The sequence below is a fragment of the Saccopteryx leptura genome, chromosome 6, assembly GCF_036850995.1.
Source record: "Saccopteryx leptura isolate mSacLep1 chromosome 6, mSacLep1_pri_phased_curated, whole genome shotgun sequence".
Taxonomy (NCBI): domain Eukaryota; kingdom Metazoa; phylum Chordata; class Mammalia; order Chiroptera; family Emballonuridae; genus Saccopteryx; species Saccopteryx leptura.
The window spans coordinates 133,076,288-133,081,690 of record NC_089508.1 but is presented as its reverse complement, the minus strand read 5'-3'; positions in this window follow the sequence as shown (position 1 = coordinate 133,081,690).

Here is a 5,403-nt window from a genome sequence, read left to right as displayed (position 1 = left end):
ATAGCATCTCTTGTTGCCTGTTTTTGATGTCACTGATTCTTTCCTCTATCTGGCTTGTTCTATTAGCTAAACTTGCTACCTCAGTCTTCAATTCATTTGTTGAGTTCTTGATCTCTGTTTTTAAAGTTTCAATCTCCTTATTTGTTTTGTTCATTAATTTGTTTTCTGAGCTCATTAAGTTGCCAATTGGTGATTTCTTGCATCTCATTGATATTTTTAGAACTTTAATTTTGAATTCCCTATCATTTAACTCCAAGGTTTCCATGTGATTGAGTTTCTTTTCTGGAGATTTTTAATTTTTTTCCTGAACTACGTCTCTGTCTTGTGTAGCCACAGTATTTGATTTCTTCTTCCTTGATGGCATTTAAGAGTGGTATTGTTAAGAACCCTAACCAAAAAAAAATTTTTTAATCAAAAATTAAAAATACAACAAAAAGTATAAAATTTTTTAATTTATGACAAGAAATAAAACCACAGGAAAAAAATTGAAAGCAAACCAAAGAAAAAGAAAAAGAAAGCACCAATAAAAAAATAAAAAAGAAATATAAAAATTAAAGAAAATGAAATTCAAAAGAAAAAGTGAATAAGAAGAAAAAAAGGAGGAAAGAAATAAAAATAAATTTTGGCTTTGAGAGAGCAACATTTACTCCTTCCAATAAATGTTGTCGTATTATAAGTATTAGCTCTGTGAAATTCCCGGGCTGTCCACCTCTGAGATGTTGCTGGTGCAACGATATATGCAGGGCTGCAGTCCCATTGGTGGGTGGGGCATATTATGAAGGCTTTATGCCTTTGGCCTTAAGGTTTCCACTTTACAGCTTCAGTTTTTCATCTTTACAGCTCTAGCAATGATGATTTCAGGCTTCTGGGCACTCCTTTCCATGTCTCAGCAGACCCAGGACCAGATTTGTAGCACCTCTGTTCTTCAGGGGAGAGAGTGGCTCTGGAGAGCTAGCTGTGGGGTTTGTCTCTGCCTCTCTTGGCACTGAGAGGTGAGGGAGATGGGATCTGGGAGGCTGAGGGGCCACACTTTAAGCTTTGTCTTTTCAAAGTTTGGGCTGCAGACAGACCACAGGAACACTGGCCTTGACCCTGCCCTCTGGCCTCTTTGGTTTATCTCCCCCTCTGCCCCTCTGTCTCATCACTCCTCCCAGCAGAAGGAGACCCAGTCACAGAGTGATATTTTAACAATGTGAATCTGATCATGTCATTTTCATATATAGGATCCCTCAAAGGTGTCTCTGCCCCCAGGATAGATGCAGATCTCACCAAGTGTATCCAGCCCTGATGGCCTTTCTTATCTTGTGCAACCTCAAACTCGATGCTTCAACACCCTAGGTGTTTTGCAATTCCTTGGCCTTTGACTGTGTCATTCTTCCTGCCTAGAACACTCCTCTCACAAATGGTTGTTCCCTCTATAAGCCTTCTGTGAGCTCAGCCTTGATAGATACGTGAATTCCAAACTGCCCTCTTGATGTTCCGCTTATCTGTCAGACCTCACCCTTACTGGACTATCGCCCCTGAGACAGAGGAATTCCAAGAGGCTGGTCAACCTGCCACAAGAAAGAGCATTCCAGAAAGCTGAAATCCTCAAACCATAAAGGGAACATACCAGGACTTTTGCCTCAGTATCCCCTCAGGCTCTCCCAAACACTATATAATTCACCCTTAGTCTGTAACTGGCGCCCTTCTCCCTGGGAGAAGTGCCCGGCAGGATTTCTTTCTTCCTTTCAATAAAGCCTGTAACTCTGGTCTTTTCGGACTCCCAGGGATTCCAACAAGCCTGAGCCATATTCCCACATAAACTACATAGCGCCATTTGGATGAATTTCATTCATGCTACCTACATCATCCATGTCTATTTCCTTCACCACACTGCCTTCCTAGAAGGGGGGGGGGGTTTTGCCTCTGTCCTGTTCATCACTGTGTCTCCAGCTCTACCTTAGGGCCTGGCACTCAGGACCTGGACAGGGAGTAGGAAACAAAAACATGTGAAGGAAGGGAGGAAGGGAAGAAGGAAGGAAGGAAGGAAGGAAGGAAGGAAGGAAGGAAGGAAGGAAGGAAGGAAGGAAGGAAGGAAGGAAGGAAGAAAAGAAAGAAGGGAGGGACACCCTCACTATAGTGGTCTCAGCAGACCTTACTAAATACATCCTTGTGTGTCACTTGATGAATAAACAACCATCCTGAATAGCCTCCTTTTTCCCAAATCTACTGTATAAATAAAGCCATGGCTCTCATCTGGCACTCACTCTATTGTGCTCATTCATGCATTCATTCCACAGACATTTGCTGGGGACAGTCAAGGCCCTGCCAGGGATTCAGGGAGCAAGGATGGCAATGAAACTCTATTTAGTGAGGGAAATTATCAGGAGAACAGAGCTCAAACAGAAACTTCATCCAGGGAGAGAAAGGCTCAGCCCTTTCCAACTGGGGAAGGCTTCTGGCAGGAGATGCTGCCTGCCTAGCCCCAACCATAGAGGCCCTTTTCAGGCTCAAGATCAGGTATGAACTGCCACCCTTGACCCTAGCATGGCCAAGAGCATTTCCCAATAAGTTACATCACTGGCCAACGGCTCCTCAAAGCAGGCTACACTTATCTCCCTACCACCTCCATCCCAAGGGAAGGATCTGGTATCTTTCAGAAGGGATGGAAAAAAATATCTGTGCTGGGTTGACAGGCAACTGAATGAATAGGAGAGCAGGCGAGCTGCATGCAGTCCTTCCCTCTAAACAGAGGCCTCCTCAGCCTGCCCTGCCTCTACCTTCCCCACTCACCTGGGGAAGGGGAGAGGGGCAGGCTCCACTGCTTGGCACTGAGGCCTTCCTGAATGCTGATGACTCTTATGGTCCTGGCAACCACCACAGCAGCTGGAGGCCTGGCCAAGGTTTATGAGCACCTGGACCTTTCATGGAATTCCTCAGAGCAGAGTTCCCAGGATTAACCGACACCACACAGAGGCAATGCTATATGTGGATACTATCTATGCCCATCAGCACTGTCAGCATATAGCCATTCACTGGACTATGGGACCACCCTCCTCCAGGTTCCTCCTGTTAGTGAATGAAGAGAAGAAGCTAGGTGTGTCTCAGTTGTCTCAGCGCTTTGACTCAAGGCCAGCGACAGAGGACAATAGGTGCTGCTTGAGTGGAGCCACCTAGTGGTAGCCATATTGCTTCAAAATCAGGGCCTCCCAGCAAGTCTGGTCTTAGAGCCTGGTGCAGGACTGTGGGGAAGGAAGAGAGGATCTGGCAGCATCCCCAGGAGCCTGCAGGGCCAGCCCTGAACAGGGCCAAGTGTATCCCCAGAGGCAGGCCTTCCCTCCACAAATCCTTGAGCCCATTTGGTGCATATAAAAAATGAGCTTGGCTCCACAGACTGGCAACAAGTCCCCTCCCAGCTGCCTCCACCATGGGCCCCTGCCGCCCATACAGCAGAGCTGGCACAACTGGGCTTTCCTTACTGGGTGGAGAGGGGCAGGCCAAGGCCTTTGGGAGCTGTAACTACCCAGCAGGTCCAGGGCAGGCTCTCATGGTAGAGACAGAGGGCCTAAATGCCAGCTTCCCTCCTTACCCTGCCTTCCTGCCTTCTGTGTTGGGCAAGAAGTTTCTATGTTAGTGCGAATGCCCAGAGGGCCAGGCCTTAGTTAGGTATGGTTCTTACAAATCCTAATATTTTTATACATAGAGTGTAAAGCATATTTTTACAAATCATTATTACTACAGTCAGAAGCCCCCTCCCTGTCTCTTCCTCCTTCCCCAGCTTTGAGCCCAAATTAAGGCTGGGTGGGGATTAGAAATGGGTGAGAATGAGGTGAGGGTTGGACATCTGACTTAGCTACTGTTTAAAAGGCTGAAAGTTCAGTGGTTTGACCGTTTTTTCGGGCTTTGTCAAAATGTTAGGAGTCCAGTAGAAGCAGAGGATAGGGGAGAAATGAGAGGTGAAGCTGCAGAGGTCCCAGGGGCAGATCACTTGAAACTTCCTGGGCCATGAGAAAAGGGTAGAGATGTGATGCTGAGAGCAGCGCGTAGCACCTCAGAGTTATACCAGGGAGGAGCAGGCTTTAGGTCAGTGATGAACAGGGATTAGGAAGAGCATGTTGTCTGCCTACTGTGGGGGAGGGGTGAGAGCGAGAGCAGAGCCTGGTGGTGAGTAGGAAGGGAGCTGTTGCAGGGTCTAGATGAAAGCTGATGGTGACCAGAACTAGGGAATGGTAATGCACATTGAGAGAAGTGAGTGGACTTAAGAATTAATAAAGAGGAAGACCTATGTCCATTCACTCATTTATTTATTCAACAAATACCATATTTCTCCATGTATAAGACGCGCCCTTTTTCAGAAAATTTGGGGTCTAAAAACTGAGTGCATCTTACAGAGTGGTTGTGACATTTCAAATACCATAGATGGAACTGAGGACGAGGGAATACACAAAGACAGTGATTTGTCATCAGACACAGGTGAGGACAAGCTAATGGATGGGAGTTTTGACAGTGATGAGGAGTTGTATGAATTTTATGATGAATAAAACTTGAGTTCAATAACTTTATGTAATACATTTTTTTCAAATTTCAGGCCCCAAAATTAAGGTGCGTGTTATACATGGGGAAATACAGTACTCATTGGCTACTTTGCCCCTATTCTGAGCTTCCTCTTCAAGATGAGTCTCTCCTTCTCACCCAGAATGAGGTCTCTTCCCCTTTGGCTCCCTAATCCCTGTTGCCCCTGAGCAGCCTTGCTAAAGGCAATCAGGGGCAGACCCCACAATGCAAGTTGGCTACTCCCAGAAAACACACCAGCACTGTTCGGGGTTCCAGATTGACACGAAATCCTAATTACGGCATCTGGTTTCCTCAATTGCCAGACCCCTTCCCCATTTAATGATGGTCTCGGCACTAACTCACTAACACCTCCCTTCCTCCCTCTGTGTCTCATTTCCCCCTCCTATTTTTAAATAAATGCGCTTCCTCTTGTTATAGTGGTACATGTTTGCAAGTCACCTTCTATCCTTTTTGGAGTGAAAGGGATGTCAGTCAATCCATCTGTGAGTGACCCTAGCCCAATCAAGTTGTGCAAATTCTGTACTGCACAAGCTTGGGGCTCCATTCCCATCACAGACATTGTATATTTGCATATTCATTACAACAACTTGCCAGTTGATGAAAATAAAGCGAATTGGAAAAGGGGTATTCTCTGCTCATTTATACTACTTCCACATAACCACAGGAGCCTGTCACCTGGGTGGTTGAGGCCTGCTTATACCCACCTCAAGGCCCCCAACCCCTACTGTGTGCTCTCTCCTGCCTTCCACTGCTCTGCCTGTATCAGCCCCCGGTGAGGCTCCCACTCCTCCAGTTTCTTGCATAGACACCATAATTCGAACTTGCTGGTGAGCCCTGTCTTCTGCC